Source organism: Dermacentor albipictus, chromosome 3 (genome assembly GCF_038994185.2).
Source record: "Dermacentor albipictus isolate Rhodes 1998 colony chromosome 3, USDA_Dalb.pri_finalv2, whole genome shotgun sequence".
In the NCBI taxonomy this organism is placed as follows: domain Eukaryota; kingdom Metazoa; phylum Arthropoda; class Arachnida; order Ixodida; family Ixodidae; genus Dermacentor; species Dermacentor albipictus.
Window position 1 is genome coordinate 159,758,957 of NC_091823.1, and position 17,293 is coordinate 159,776,249.

The window sequence follows — 17,293 nt, forward strand, 5'->3', positions numbered from 1 at the left end:
GGCTAAGCTTGCGCCAGGCGCGCGCGGAGACAGTCGAAGGTGAGGGAGTTGCGAGAGGGGGCACGGGGAGAGGAGTAGAGAGGGGCGAAAGGGCACGGCTTCCTGGATCGGTGAACGCGGACACGCGCCGATCTAGGAGGTCGTACAAGGGAAGCGGATTTGCTTTCCCGCCCTCCTCATAGATGGCGCCAGTTACCTCTGCGACCTAAAGCCCTTCAATCTACAAAAGTAGCGCCAACCATAGAGTTTCCTACAAAAATTACTAGCGGGAACTCTGGCTCTGCAGTCGTTGTCCTACCATGGGAATGATGGGAAGTATATGGATTTGTCTGATCTTCGTGCTTGTGGATTCAGACGTTCTTGTAGCTTTGTATATTACGCTATATAAATATTATTGTCGGATATTTCAGCGAAATCTACATTCTTCGAAGTGCAGAAGAAGCCGGGAACGCGTACAATTGCTATTAATTGCAACGATTGAGCTTGTCCAGGTGGCCAAATCGAAACGCGCCAAGCGTCTCAAGGCACTGGCATGCCCGCGATAAATTCATAAGGGCGTTTCATTCTCTTGTCGATACATGCGTCCGTGGCATAATCATGTTAACAGTTTCTATGCCAGATTTTTTTGTTTCTTCAGCCATTGGCCCTCACTACACAATTGACCACTTGCAGAAGTCGGAGCGCCACCTAGCGCGAAAAACGGGAAGCTTGCGCCTCGCCGCTTGGTTGGAAAACATCCCGGCTCCAGCCTTGCTTTGGTACGGCGGCATCGAGTGGCGACGTTGTGTTTGCAGAGCTTCTTTCACGTTTTGTGAAAGCGTCGACATTCTTTGGTAGTTGCCATATATGACCTGCCTTAAATATGATTGAAGAGGACTTCATTCTCTTGCCGTTTTTGCAAATGGGACGGACAGCTGACTTCTCAGAGCACTGGATAATGAGCGACAATGCGTGGGGTTATCTTCATGCCAACACTTCGTCCGTTTGTCAAGCACACCGCCGATGGGCTTTAAAAAATAGGGTTAAGTTAAGCACATAAAACTGAACTGAAACACCGTGGACCTTCCACTTGGCCTCATAGGAGCTACGTACACGCCATCCATGAAATCGGGCATCTACGTGGTTACAGCATGGTTCACAAAAGCCATTCGCGACATTGCCGGAGAGCACTGTGAATGCGTGGCCGGATGAGTGCTTTATGCCTGTCGCATTCCCCGAACTCTTAGTTGTTGCATGGAGCAACAGATGTACACGTTCTAGCTTGCAAATTTGATATTCATCTCGTGCTGTTTCGCCAAACTGCTGTGTTGCATGCTTGTGGTTTACGAAGTCGTATCCCAAATTTCGAATGCGCTTTATGTACGCGGTAGGTAATTCAGTCTGTTTTTGCGAGCGCTAAGGCCTCAAAGCTCACGCCAACCTATTTTATTATATGTTACATTAGCTTAAATATGGGCAGCGTGTGCATCCACAGGCCAGTACGCTCCCGCTCACTCGCGAATACTCATCAAGGCATATAGTTTGACGAAATATTGGTTCGAAGTCATGTTGGAAGAGAGCGCAACACAACTGACATGTGCGGAAAAAAAGAAGACGAGCGCAGTCTCACAAATGACATGACGTACATAGACTGGCCGCATCTGTTTGCGCCGTTTTTCACAAATCGCTTAATCGTACTCGCATATACTCAGGGTCACTCAGTGACGAGCGCGAAGGAAAACTGCATTCTTTATATTTTACAGCCTCAGCGAGCCCTGCCAGCACGTCGCTGGCCTTCTGTTCAGCGTTGCAGAACTGGCAGGAAATGACAAGGGAATAGAAGTCGCCTGCATAAGCCACATATCTTAGAATGCACTGTTAGTTGCCATGGCGTGCCGTCCGGGTTCGACCGCTTCACCGCTGCCGTCCACAAACTTCTCCACTTTTAACCTTCGCGGGCGGAAATCTGAAGAAATTACTATTTCCATTTTCATAATAATAGCTCGTGCTACCGAAAGCGACTCAGTTGGCCGGCGTGTCACGCCCGAGCAGCGCAGTTTGCTTTCCAACCACGGAGACGGCGCTCACGAAGCGCCGCCCCGCGGCCGGTCTTGGCGCATGCGCAGTCGTACTTCTGCAAGTGGTCAATTTCAAGGTTCTTGCGTGAAGTTGTAACGTCCTATCGTTTCCTTAGGGGGAGATTTTCCCTTGAGTACCTCTCCAATGTAAAAAGAAAGCGTCTTATGAAGGATCTCATTGAAAGTGTGTTCCCTGCTCCATTGTATCGGTTAATTTTTCAAGAAGGGCCTAGGCAAGACGTACTTAAAAGGGTTAAAAATATGTGTATACCGGCGAACGTTAAAACATTCTTCTTCAAGCTTCACACGGGAACCTTGCCTGTTAAAACGTGGCTAGAGGAAAGAGGGATTTATGTGCCATGGGGAAGCTGATGCTTTCTGTGCAACAAAGCTGAAACGATTGAACATGTTTTCATTGATTGTAATAATGCCATATTCTTTTGGGATATATTACGGAGAACGCTAAAGATAGACCTACCCCTCAATCCACATGGCATTCGTTTTTTACCCCCTGAACGCGATTTTGAACAGAGGGATGTTATCTTAGACGTTGTGACGTTAAAGACCGAACTGTATGAATATTTTGTGGACATGGTTGTGAAGGTACGTGACGTGTACAAAGCGAATGACTGATGAAGCTGTGGTGTCAATGCTTGATACTTTGACACATATAAAACGAGTGTGATCTATGATCACAAACACAGAAGCCGCCGGTTACATTGGTTGCGCCGGTGCGCCCGACTTTAGAGGGGTCGTTTTCGCCGACGTGACGTAGGGTGCGCGCGCGGACGTTACGTCGGACTGTAAACGGCCCTTTAGTGCGCCAACGCGCGCGCCGTATCTTGGAAGCCATCTGCAGACGGCTCATGCGTTGCTGCGTTAAGGGACACTAAAGGTTGTTAAGTCAACGTGGACTGTTCAAATAGCATCTCAGAAACGTCGAAACGCTTGTTTCGTGCGAAGAAGAGACTTATAGTTTAAGAGAAAATGCGTTCTGAAGCGTCCGCGTAGCTCTAGCGCAGTTCAAATCACCCGCCCCCCGATCGAGGAGTATTGACGTCATGGTCTCATAGTGACGTTGCGCCGTCGGTGAGTAAAACGGTTCCCGCAGACGGCGCTACGGATTTTCTGCACAAAACACAAACGCGCGGCCAGAAACAGAGCCGACAGCAGCGCAAAAGCGGAACTGTGGTGGCTAGCGGAAGGGAAAGCGCGTGACGATAAGCTTATTCTTCATTTTATGACGCCAACTTCGACGCTCGTTGCATTGGACGACCCTGGCAACGACGCATTGGCTTGCGATGCTGGGGTCGGTGGCTCGCGATTTAAGCACTGATGAACGTGACCTGCTGCTGAGGGTTCGCGCTGCCGGAGGCCTGCTTTGAAAGGCACTCCACACGACTTCACTAAGTCGGCGTTGAACTCCTAATCCTCTGGACGGAAATGCAGCGGCCACACCATGTGATTTTTTGGCTCTTTGCCAGCGCGCTGTGGCAGAGGTACGGCACTTAACCATTTCGAACGGAGAGGTTCACTCGTTGCTACACAGTGATAAGTAACGTTGGATTCGCCGCTGCAACTGCCCTTGGCCAAGTTCCGCGGACCGTTCGCGCATCCCACGACATCACATGGACGTGGCATTCTAGCTGCTTGTTCCAAATGCAAGTATCGCGAGCCAGCAGGACCACCGCAGCACGGCGCGATGATGAAATAACTGAAACTCCAAAGCGCGCGCAGAGTCGAGCGAAAACGAAGCATTTCGATCACCCGTACTAAACGGTAACGTGAAAATATTTTTATGCGAAGCATATTACGAGAGCTCAACTCAGCTCCTCAGGCGCGGCGGTGTCGCCTTGAATACCACGTGACACCGTGACGTCACGACAGTGGAGAAACGGGGCTCCAACTCGCGCCGTCGCTCGCGGCGTCGCGGCGGTATTGGCCTCGAGCTCCACCACTGGAAAAGCTGGCGCCACCGTCGGCGTGACGTGCTAGGAGGGATCACGTGGACATAGCGGCCGCGTCGGCTGCTTCGGGCGCGCCGAAGCGAGCTGAAAACGAGTTTAAATTCCCTCGTACGCTGCGGTCCTCATTTAGTGGCGAAATTTTCCCGCTTCGAGTGTCTCCTTCACAACGCTTCAAAGCACTACAATAGGTAGTGGCTGCCTTTGAAGGCGCGCAACATGGTCTGCTAGTGCTCGGTGCCGCAGGGCCGGACGCACGTAACGGAGGCCGGTGTCAGCCTTATTCACATGTAGCCGCAGGACAATTGACGCTGCGTGAAGCTTGGCTCGCGAAGCATAAAACCGGCAAACAGTCATCAGCTACAACTCGGGTATGCAGCAAGCACAGACGCGAGGAAGATTTCTGCTACGGCGCCCGGTCTGCGATGTTCTGAAAACGCGCACTGAGACGCTCGCCCGAGTCCGCTGCCCGTCTAATGTCATGACGGTTTGGTCTATGAACTTGTCGATGCTATAGATACTGGCAAGTTCAGTGGAGTGGAAAGGCAGCGGTTAGAAGCACATTTAAAGAAAGCATGGCATATGGTCATGTTTGTGTTACGAATTAATGCACTGGATTACAAAAAAGGAGCAGCGGGAAATTGCACGCTGAGAACACCGATAGACATACAGTGCGACGCAACTCGAGGAATAATATTGAAAGGTCAAAGAATTTAGAAGAAAGAAAGATTGAATCGTCGCGACGGCACATTGCAGTCCCCGTAGGCATCGAAGTCTCTACAATGAAATTATTTTTGAACAGCTCTGATAGCGCCCACGCAACAATGGTTGCTTGTATACTGTCAAATACTCATATTCTGCGGCCTAAAGCTCATGACACGGTGAGAAAACGCGCGTGCGGAGAAATCGAAAGAGTGCGCGGACAAGCATGCAGACGAGCAGTCGGTCGCTGCGAATCTGCGCGATCGCTGCATTGAGGCTTCGTTCTATTACGCTCCATTTAGTTATACAAACACTATAAGAACCTATTTCACATAGTTTGCTCTCGGCGTTTACCTACCTTTCACGCAAGAAGCCGGTTCGGGAGACTCCATATCGCGGCGACCGCGCGCAGTGGCGTTCAATGTACTACGTATTCGGTAAAGAGATAGCGTCTGTAAACGATTGTGTGCTTTCAGTTTGCCCAAGATTATTATTTAGACACTAAGAAACTTCTCTCGTTTCGAAAGTACTTACAAAAATGTCCGGGAGAGCTCGCGCGTGGTGTTTTCAGTGACCGCTGACAGCAAAACCTATGAGGAGCGTGCCACGTGATCCCTCATACTACGCCAGCGAGGCGCTTCCGATAGATGGCGACTCCGTAACTCCTCGCCGCCAATATAAGCAGCTGCGCTTGCCTCTGCTAGACACTCGCGAGGTGAGATGCCTCCTGGAGACAGAGCTGCTCGTTGTAATGAGAAGCGAAGGTTGCGGCGTGCTACAGAGACTGATTTTCTAGGTGGCTTTGGCTCAACTCTTGCAAGATGGGCTGGGTGGGAATCGAACCAGGGTCTCCGGAGTGTGAGACGGAGACGCTACCACTGAGCCACGAGTACGATGCTTCAAAGCGGTACAAAAGCGCCTCTAGTGAATGCGGGGTTGCCTTAGAAACGAGCTGTTTCTAAGGCTCAGGCGTGCGTCGCTTGCTCAGGCGCACATTTCGTTGACGCGCCGAACGCTGCGTTGCTCGACGCTCACCGCGTCCAATGCGGGGCGCGTAGTCGCTGCGCTGTAGCCCATTGTCTTACACCCCTTGGCGGGTCGACGAGAACGCTGTCGCGTTCCACTCTTGAAGGCGAAGCAGAGTAACGCATGAGTTGTTTCTTCGTCTAGCCGAACCAAATATAGCCAAACAACAGCAGTTCACCAGGCTAAACAGTGGTTCAACAACTAAAATAAAGGCTAGTATGCTTCGTATCCTGGGCTTAACCTTAGCTAAGCCACAGCCATTCTTTCTTACAATCGAATAGAAGTAGGCAAGAAGCACTTTTTTCCGTCTGATAATCTAATGAAACGATATTTTTAATACGAGTTTTTGAGTACTAGCGACATCAATTATGAGTGCTTTCGTCATCGGGCTAGTACCGGAATGTCGCCGAGGGGTCTCAATTCGTGTCATGCATTTACCTAAATTTCTCGGTTACTAAAGCTCAGTTCACGATAATATTGACTCCTTAGACGTTCTAGAGCATTGCTTTATCAGTTTAACTTGACTTTCTGGTAACCTTTAGTGTACCTTTAAGGGGCTTCATTTCTGCGAGCTGTTTTCTCGCCGCTGTTTCCGTTGAAGCGATAAGCCCAGACCACACGTATGTACGCTTGCGGAAGCGCGCAAGCTCGCGTCCGCGCGCTGACGCATGCGCAGACGCTGCGGCACGGCTCGTACGCGTCGAAAGGCTTTGTGTGTCCCCCAAGTAAAAGTAAATAAAAATAAAGTGGGGAAGCCTGCACTACCAGTTTGGTATAGCAGGCGTAAACCAATAAAAAATAGGTGAACTGGGGAAGCCTATGCTATCCCAAATAACATTTATATAAAAGCCAATTAGTTGAATAAAATATCGGAGGCAAGCCTGTATAAGTTATGAACAGAAAAAAGGTGAGTATCATGAATAGGACAAGTATTTAAGCTCGTTTTGTATAATGTGCTCCTAATGAAGATCCAGCAAACCCCCCCTCCCCCCTCCCCCCCCCAGCCACCCACCCACCGCTCCGGCTGCCGTCCGCAGCACGGGGGAATTTTATTGATTGAAATCATGTCGAGTAGGCAAAGCACTCTTCCGTATGCATGTCCAATGGTAGGCCAGTGTAGCCTACATGGCTGGTCGTAGATGCTGCAGGTCTTTGCGGCCGCTTCTCGGGGTAGGCTAGGCGTAGCCAGTTGGTCCTAGCATGACCCAGCCAGACGGCCACACTAGGCGTCGGAATCAGGAGGCCTAGCAGGTGAAGCCAATGGCCTCGGCTGCGCCCAAGTCAAGTCAGAGACGTAGAGTTCTCTTTGAAACTTGATGTTCATGCTGCGGTGGTGTCGATGACGCCGAGTGGTAGGCAGTTGATGCAGCAAGACTGTAACACCAGGCGTCAAGAAGTGGCCAGGCCGGTGGATCCAATGCCTTGGACTCGGGTAAGCCAAAGCTATGCAGTTGATGTCAGCAAAGCTCAAGATCACCCCAGGCGTCCAAGAAAGATGGCCAGGCAGGTGGAGCCGATGCCATTGTCTGCACATGTGGCTAACGACATATAGTGAGAATGGCCAGAGAGCATACAAGGAGCCCCTGAGGGGATGGCCACGCAGGCAGGGAAGGAGATAGGGGGTAGCCGTGGAATGTAGAAATAAGGAAGTGAGCGAAAAGAATGATGGCTCATGCAGCTAGGGCCAGCTGACACGGGGAAGCCCCGCCAATGCTAGGCTAAAGCAGTGCATTTGGCACAAGCAAACATGCATTAAAACATGAACATGAATTAAAAGAATGAAGAGAATATAGGAATGATATAGTCTAGTTATGAGGCGTCGGGAATGCGGGAAGGAGGAGAGGAAGGGGACACAGAAAGGACGGCAAGTCGCGCTATTCGCAGACGTAAGGCTCGCAATCGTCTAGAATTGAGAAGACCAGCGTATTTGTCCGGAGTCAATGACTGCACGTGGGCTTCGTCACATAATTCTCGAACGACGTGAGCAGTGTGGGGGCAGATGGTAAGATAGTGCGACGCGTCGTCGCACACAGCGCCCCACGTGCACAGGTTTGAAGCGCGGAGGTTAAACCTGTGTAGGTACGATACAAAATGTCCGTGCCCGGTAAATAAGTGTCCGAGAAGTTTATTTGGCGGAAACCAATGGGGTATATTGTGTACACTTGGAACCCAGTGGTAGACGTGTGTGTTGGAACCCCCTCGCTGCCAATAGCCACTCCACTGGTTTCGCGCGATGCGATGAAAGCGCGCGCGTACCGTTTTAATGGACGCCGTTGCAGTGCGGAAGGAGGCCCGTTCGAGCCGCCGACGCTGCAGCGGTGTCTACCAACTCCTTACCCACCACGCCCCTGTGCCCAGGGACGTGGTGCAGGTATGTCCGCCGGCCCTCTCGAGCGAGCAAGGTCCACGCTTGTTTGCACCTTCATACTCGGGAGTCTGTTTCGCGAAGATGCGATATTGCGGACACTAGAGAGAGGCAGTCCGTGTAGATATGGACGGGAGCTCTGGCCGGCAGCGAAGCTATGTGCCCGAGCGCCTCGGCGAAGCGCGACAGCCTCGACACTATACGCGCTTGTGGCGTTGATTACCCAGAATTTTCGTACAGCTGTCAAGCGTCCGTTATAGGGTTAAATGCAACAAATGCCGCACCCGCCAAGACACTCGTGAACGCGCCGTCAGTATATACATGGAAAGCTGAGCGGGCAGCGATTCTAGCAGCGTCTGCTGGGGTGAGGCGCGTGAACATGTAACGACATGTTTCGCGCGGGTGGTGGGACCATCGATTAAATGGAGAGTCAATGTCGCTTGGGTGAAACGTGTCAGACCCGTAGTGGGTGATCTGACGGAGCGTAAACAAGGAGGGCTCCGCGTTGAGGCGTTCTAAATCTACCGTAAGAGGCGGACAGTGGGCCAATATCTGTAGGGCGGAAGTCCTGGATGTGTCCATGGTATGCGCCTGTTAACGCGATCAACAACGACCGTTGCACCGACAGGACGCGCGTCTGGAGATGCGTCGCCGGGAAAAGCGGCCACCATACCGGGGACGCGTATGCAATCGCAGGCAGCAGAACCTGTCTATATAAACGACGTAGAAGTACTGGGCGCAGCATAAAATGCATGCGAATGAAATTTAGCAATCGAGTAACCAATATCTCTGCTTTAGTCGTAAGAAAATCAACGTGGGTGTGAAAGTTCAGTTTGTCATCGAAGACCACGCCGAGGAGTTTAATGTGATCCTGATGTTCTAGAAAAGCGCCATCCAGTCGGATAGACGGACGGCGCTTAGATGTACCAATGTGCCCGTTGTTGAAAAAGACAAAGGAATATTTTGATTCGCTGATTTTGACCTTGTTTTGCCTGGCCCAATCGCAAATCAAGGTCAGGTTCCGCCGCATTCATGTGGCGGAAGCGCCACATGAATGCCGAAACAAATGACCAGTTCCGCTTTTTGAAGGAAGAACTCCGTCAAAAAATTGATGCAGCCAAGAACTTTTATTATCAGTTCACTCTACCTAATTTAATTAAAAATAACCCATGAAAATTTTGGAGCTCAATTGCGCCAATGAAAAACACCACCCAGACATTTCTATTCGATGATCCGAAATAGGTGATCCTGGTCCTATTGCTAAAGCATTCAATGGATATTTTCAGTCTGTATTCACACAGGGCAATGGCGTAATTCCTCCCTGCTCCACGACAACTAACATGTCCTGTGCAATTAACAATGTTACAATATCTAAGCAAGGAGTCCTGAACCTTATTTAAAATCTTGACACAAAAAAACGCTGCAGTCCAGACAATGTCAACAATATGTTCCGTTCCTTCATCGTTATGCGCCTTGGACGTGTCAATACCTCACATTGATTTTTGAAAAATCAGTATCTACTTGTAGAGTTCCTTGTTCATGGAAACGCGCTAGAGTCATTCCATTGTTCAAATCTGGGCAGAAACAATCTCTTCTAAATTATAGACCCATTTCTTTAACTTCTCATACATGCAAACTCCTTGAACACATTATTTATAAACACACTATCACTTTTCTCGGGTCTAATAACATTTTATGCAGCGCTCAGCATGGATTTCGTAGTGGTTTTAGCACAGTGACTCAGTTAACTGAATTTACACATGACATCAGTTTTGCTCTTGATTGAGGTCATCAAGTAGATGCACTCTTCATTGATTTCTCCAAAGCATTTCATACTGTACCACATCCTAAACTATTACATAAACTAAGCCTTATCCTTAATAACCCTCTTCTCGTTGACTGGATCCGTAGTTTTCTTTATGATCGTTCACAGTATGTTTCTTTTAATTCATTTAACTCTCCTGACGCATCAGTATCTTCCGGTGTGCCCCAAGATTCTATTTTAGGGCCATTGCTTTTTGTGCTTTATATTAACGACATTCCAAGTTCTGTTTCAGTAAAAATTAGGCTTTACGCTGACGACTGCGTTCTCTACAATGCCATTTCTTCACCTAACGATCATAACAATCTGAATCGATCTTTTATAAGTTTTTGTGAATGGTGCGGCTCTGGCAAATGAACATTAACTTAAAAAAAACAGTCGCCAGGTTCTTTCACAAGCATGCTAATTGCTCATATTTCAATTACTTCTATAAATCCACTTTTCTGCAGCGCGCATATGAATGTAAGTATTTAGGCCTCCTTTTCACTCCAAGGTTATCCTGGTCAGAACATATTCTAACAACCTGCAACAAAGGACCAAAAAAAAACTTGGTTACCTAACCCGAACCCTACGCGCTGCCCCCAAAGAAACTAAACTCATTACATACAAAACACTTATAAGACCTATTCTTGAATATGCGGCTACCATATGGAACCCTTACAAAATTTCGGACATCCACAAAATTAAACATGTTCAGAAAAAGGCGGTTAGTTTCATATACCGCCGTTATGACAGAATGTTTTCACCGTCATCTCATCTGAATATGCTCGGTTTAACCCCTCTTTCCCGCCGTCGTCACATAAATTCTCTGAAACTTCTACACTCTCTATTTTGCTCTCCACATTATGCTTCCCCTAACACATATCTGACCCGTGCAAAGCCCCTAATCACGAGAAACAGCAATGACTTAAACTTATCTGTCTTTTTTGCTCGCACCAACACTTGCACCAACACTTTTAAATAGTTTTTTTCCTAAGACAATTGAACTCTGGAATGACCTGCCTGGTTCCATCCGTTGTTTACCAAGGAGAGAATTTGGGGATGCTATTGAGTGGTCCCCTTAGTCATGTTACTCACAGATGCTTCTTTTGTATAGTGTTTTTTCACATTTTGTGTTCACCCACTCCTGCAATAGTCCTTCCGGGCTGCAGTATTTGTAAATAAAAATAAAAATTAAGACCGATTCTTCTAAAGCCTGCAATCGCAATCGCGACGAGCCAGAGAGTAATACGATGGTGTCATCAGCGTAGGCCTGTATATGCACGCCCTGTGGTAGCGGGAGACTTGGTAAGGAATTATCAAATTCCGTAGCAGAGGGCTAAGAGGCGATCCCTGCGGACTGCCGATGGAAGGGCGAGCCGAGATGTCCCTAGTCTTACTCCGGAGGACGACCGTCCGATCGGCAAGAATTGACTGGAGGAGGCGATATAAGTTCGTCGGGCAGCGGTGCTTGCGCAGAAAAAAAAAAAACACGGCATCGTGCCAGACACTGTCAGAGGCGCCCGTAAAATCCACTGAAATTAACACTGCGGGCGTCTTGGCGGCCTTAAGTGCACTGACCCGGTGCTTCAGGGCGTATAGGGCCAGCGGTGCACTCCGGGCATCGGTAAAGCCAAAGTGGTTTTCGTGGATGAGGTGACGAGAATGAAGAAAGTAACAGAGGCGAGAATTAGGTAGGCGTTCCGGAATTTTACCTAAAAGTGAATTCATTACTAGCGTACGATAGGCTGACGGAAGATGGGGGGAGCGGCCAGGTTTGAGAATAAAAATTATGCGACCCATCTTCCAGTTAGAGGGAAAGTGTCCTAATGGAAGAGCGGCGTTAAAGATGTGTAAGAAGAAGTGAGGGTGGATGTGAAAGAGATTTTGCACAAACATGCCCGTCAGCCCATCTAGCCCCGCGCCGCACGCAGGTTGCCCAGAAGTAGGGAGTGCTCGATCTCCGGTAGGGTGAAAGGATGATCGTTGGGCACCTCTGGACAGGGAGAGCCCGCGATCGCGCGAATGCGGCTGTGGTAGTAGTTGTCGGCCGCGGGATCGTCAACCGCAACGTGCGTGCGCAATAAAAGCTCTGCTGACGCCTGGATCGAGGTGGTAAGGGCGCCATCCGGGGTATCGAGCGGGGGAATGCAGGTTATAGGGCGCAGCCTGGCAAACGCCGGCTGGAAAGGCCGGCCGAAGAGGTTGCGCGACGTGATGTCCGAGCACAGCGCTCGATCGGCGGCATCTTTCGCGCAACGGAGGCTGCGCTTATGTACCGCGAATGCCTGTGCGTACTGTAAACGAAACACCTCGCGCAAGGCGGGGTCACGTACGCGCTGATAACGCCTGCGCATCGCGCGCACTCGCGACCGTTCCGCAGTCAACTGAGGCGTCCACCTCGTCTTGGCGCCCTCACTACGGGGCCGTGGCTTGCGGGCGTACCGCTTGCATAAGGTGTTATATGTGCTATAGACCGGAATACGCTAGCCTCGCGCCCAGACTATTTGAACGCATACTCTCGCACCTGGATTGCCCGGTCGACCAGCGCCATTTTGTTCTGGGCTGCCAAAGTGTGTTCGCCGGCGACCAGCAGACGTGGCTAGCGCTAGCTCTAGGACTCCAAAGTGCGGAAATGTGCCCGTTCACGCGGATCCTAAGTACAAGAAGTCATCTGGGCATCGTTGCGTCGTGTTTGGATGCCAAAATAACCAACGGAAAAGGAGCAGGTTGCTTAGCGCTGTTTGCGAAGTGCACAATACACGTAGGGAATCGTGCCGGTGCGGTGTTTTCAGCCTGCACCGATTTCCATCCGCAACGAAGAATGACAAGCTGCGCCACCGGTGGATAGCTGCAGTGAATAGGAAGAACTACCAACCCAGTGAAAATGCACGTGTGAGTATTCGATCTGTGTATATTTTGGTGCCACGTTCAACTTTGCGCCCTACGAACGTATAGTATGTGTAACACGCCGGTTTGCTCTGAGCACTTTCTGGAAAAGCCCACAGAGCAGAATCCCGCGCCGGTGCTTCGCCTTGGCTATAACAAGAAGGCAAGCCTTTTCGTGTTTTCATTCAGGCAGAGCTCCCGACGGTTAAGCGGAACAGCTGAGTTTGCGGTCAGCGATACTTGCAGCTGGTGCACGGCATGACCATTAAGCGTGAACAAGTTGTAGGCGATAGTATGTTGCCCTGCTGGTGAGCGTTATTGCTAATGAAAGTAAACCGAAGTCTGCTCGTCACGTAGCATGCGTCCACAAAAACGTAAACGACGACTGCTCGTCGACGAAGGCGTTCTTGCAGCGCGCCTGTCTTTACGAGCTGGTGTTGCAGGTGTCATTCGTAACGAATTCACTTGAGCCTCCTGAGCTCTAAACTGCGTGCGGGCTGTTATGCAGGGCAAAGCACAAAATTTTTCCATTCATAAGGCGAGGAAAATAAGATGCTTAATTATTGTTGTATATTGTAACAAAATTTTGCTCGTTCTCACCAGTTTTTTTACTGTTTTCTTTTCTAAGGGAGCGCTAACAATCCGATATGGCCTCGCACAAGCGAAACAGGTCTGAAACCAGGTAGCTGCAGTTGGTGGGGCTAATATTTTGGAATGCAGGTGCGGTTGTTGTCTTGTACCAAAGGCTTCCCTGATGATGCAGCTTTAAGTAGGGGTGGTAATTTTATGTGCCCTGTCATGGTTTGTGCAACTGTACAACACCTGCATCCGTCATGCTCGCCTTGTTATACGGGCTTTGACTGCACATGTAGTTGAACATTATAACTACTGTAGTTCCTCATTTTCCAATGAGTGCAGGTTTAGCATCATATGCTGCTTGTTCGAGTGCTGTAGGCTTGTGTTCTGAAAGTTGTACTCTTAAGTGTTTGCACGATACAACTGTCCTGGTGCATTTTCTATTTCATTTTGCGAGGACTTTATATCTTCGCAACAGTGATGGCATGGGAAAGAACTACAGCCCTTCTTACTATAACATCTATTTTGTTTTCAATGTGCAGGTGGTGAAGGGCTGGCGTCTGCTAATCAGGCAGTCAAACGACCTCGCCAGTTGGTTGCCAAACGCGGCCAACCCAGTAGTGACCATGACAAACAAGACCAAACTGAAAGTGCAGAGGACAATGTTCTGCGTTCTTTAATAATATATGTCACCAACACAGTGCTGTAAAATCCTTCACAGGTTACGTGCTTACGTGGTTACCCGAGGGTGGCATGAGGTCTTGAAGTTTGATTGAATCGAGACAGCAAAAATGACAGGCTAGAACAAACGCGAAACACGCCTTCCGCCCAGCTAAAAAGCCCAAGTTTCGCCTTCGCGCCGGGTCGCATCTCCCGGCGTGGCAGCCCAGGCCTGCTACTTCGCGGCGCTTGGGATAGATGGCGCGACCGGCGCTCATCAATATGGCGGCGCCCTTTGAATTCACGGTGTTCTGGTGTATTGAATCGCTCAACCGCGGCGTCTAGTATCCAAGCCGACGAGAAGCGGCAGCGACATATATGATGGAACCAGGGATCGCGGCTGAGAATCTCCAAGATCTGCGCCCGAGCGTACTTGGTGAGCGGCTTCTCGGGCGCGCTCGCGGCATCCCTCAGCGTAAACTCAATGTATCGTTGGTCCGATAAGGTGTCCTTATCCAAGACGGACCAACGGTACCCACCGCCTACAATTGCGACAGACGCCAAGGTCACGTATATCCACGAGCGGGCATAGGGCGTCTCATATGTTGGGAGGGAGTCGGGCAGATTAAGTATATGCAGGTTGTTACCGCACGCAAATTGAACAAGCTGCGCGCCACGTTCATCCCCTGAGACGGGTCCCCATAACGCGTGCTTCGCGTTGAGATCCCCGTCCGAGACAAAACTGGAGGATGGATATCGCGTGAATACTTGGTTGTGTTCGTCTACTATGGGCCCAAGGGGACGATGGGGCGGTGCATACACAGCAACGACCACAAATGAAACGCCCGCACCCTCGCAATGTACCGCCACAAGCAATTGCGATAAGTAAATGGGGAAATACTGGAGGCACGGAGCCCGTGCCAGCAGGACCACACGTGGATGGATGTTCGTTGGCATGGAAAGTGTGGAGTGCGTGGGGCACATTGGTCACTCTGTGGTCGCGCGTGTGCGGGTCGGATATCAGAGCAAACGATATGTCCTTCTCAATCATGCGGTGAAATAAAACCTTTGTGGCATCACGGCTACTGGCAAGGTTAGCCTCAATAAATTTGAACGGATGTAAATCAGCCATGTCCAATACAGGAGTGGCGGAGCAACAGGCACAGACCAGCCAGACGTATGCAAGGTCCAGGACACGGTACGTCCAGTGCACATGCATATCGTACGCGCAACCAAAGGCCAGCTCAAGCCGATGACGCCACGACACGGTGGCCCAATGCCACCGCACAGAGACGGACGCCAAACATATATCACAGTACCTCCCCCACCCCCGCAGGCAGCCGCACGATCGCAGATAGGCTGAACATAAAAAAGGAAAATATAAAGAGGCTCCAAACAAAGAGTCTGTGATCAAGGAGATGGAAAAGCATAAAAAGAAGCAAGGAAGGCAGTCGAAAGCCGCACGGCGATCTACCCGCCAGCCCGCCACACCGAAGGCCGCACGCTCCAACAGGGCGCAGAGCTCCAAGCGCCACCGGCGATCGCGAGCGACAGGGGACCGCCGAACTGGGACGCTGAGACGGAGCAAGCTCGCCTATCCATAGTCGGTGCGGGCCCGCAAGCGGGCTATCCTGCCCTGCAGAATGGGGCAGGCCCGGGAGCCCGCAGGGTGAGCGCTCGGTCGTCCCGCGCGCTTACACTCGCTGCAGCAGACGGCCGCATCCCCCAAGCGACTGGTGCCCCGCTCGCCGAGGTGCGGTCCCGCGCATCGCGTGCATATACCGCGCGCTCAGGCTGTGACCAGACGGGACATGCGCGCCGGGGGTGACCGTAGGTGGAACAAAAGGTGCACGTAGGCACGGGAAGGTCTTCCACCACGCTCGCAGGAGTCCATCCTACAGCGACACGCCCGCGGCTCATTAGCGTCCGAAATGCCGGTGGATCTACCGCAATTACGTGGGAGAAATTCCCCGAACGCTCACGGAACGAGACCCGCACCTCACATGACGATGGGTCAAGGTTAAGGTCTGTGTTGCGCAGGTTAATTTGATCAATAAGCACGTTCGCCGGAACGTCAGAGTCGACCCCTGTAAGTTTTACTTGTGGCTTGCGTCTATTAATCAGGCGAACAGACATAGCCATTTTGGTTATGGTGTTATACTCTATAGCCTGTTGTAGACGCTGCATAGTAGCAAGATCGTCTGACAATACCGTGACTCCATGAGGTCTTTTGCGGAGCGTCAAATCAATTAGGTTCGCCTGAACAGGGTCAATATTGCTTTTAAGTAGACGGAATACGACCTGCGCAGCAGTGGGCGACGGCACCAGCGGTGTTAGAAACATGATGTGAGCATGCTCACGTTTGTTTGCTGGGGCTTCCGATGTAACCATCCCAGAAACGATCGTCGGTGCAGTCGCCGGCCCCACACGAACGAGGCCTGACGCGCCCGCATCGGTCGCCAGAGCACTAGTGAGCGCACCGGTCCGGGCAACCGCCGCATAAGTCGGCCCCGGCGTCACCAGGGAGGCGGCCTCCGGGCGCATCACAGGGCGCCCAGCACGCCTCCGGTCCAGCTGGTCGCTGAGCTCGTCACCGCGGCCGCACTGCCGCACCGCCACTGCTCGCATATCGGCGCATTCTCGCATCAACTGCCTCAGCAGGCCCAGGATGTGCGACCTGTGGCAGTTCGTCACTTTACAATTAGTCAAACAGGACGTCCGTGATTTCCTGTTGAAATCCCGCCGCGCCGTGGTAGGCAGCAGTGAGCGCGGCATCGACCAAGCCGCGCTCCGAACCAGGCGTCGCCGCGCCCGGCAACCCGCCAGAGCCAGCTGCTGGCCCGCGCCCCACTGCCGCAGGAGCCCCAGCCTCCTGCGAACCGATATGGAGATCTTAGATTAAGCGATCTCCATCCGCGTCAAATACAGAAACATCCGACCGCGTCGAATCGCCTGTGGACGATGTGTCATTGCCATTTCCGGGCGGTAATGCCGCACCGGGCACCTTCGTGTCAGCCATACCACGCTAGTGGGTATGAGCCATGGGCCGAATGGTCCGAACCGCCAGCCGCTACGATGGGCCAGAAAAACAAATTAAACGCATCTTTTGCCCAGCTGTCGCGTCTAGAGAAGGCACGATGCCTTTAAGGAGAGCCCGAATAGAGAAGATTGCAAAAAGGAGCGATGGAACCGACCTTTAGACGGGATCTCCAAGCAGCGATGCAGCCAACGGACCAGCAGTGTCTCGAGCCGG

General features: G+C 51.1%; 1 long non-coding RNA gene across 1 annotated transcript; it reads right to left on the reverse strand.

Moving 5' to 3' along the window:
- Nucleotides 1–6,774: 6,774 nt before the first annotated feature.
- LOC139057640 (uncharacterized) lies at nt 6,775–17,293 on the reverse strand. The gene is made up of 3 exons (XR_011512953.1): nt 17,235–17,293; nt 16,401–16,912; nt 6,775–7,287 (listed from the first exon to the last, which is right to left on the reverse strand). It is a non-coding gene; the product is annotated as an uncharacterized lncRNA (long non-coding RNA).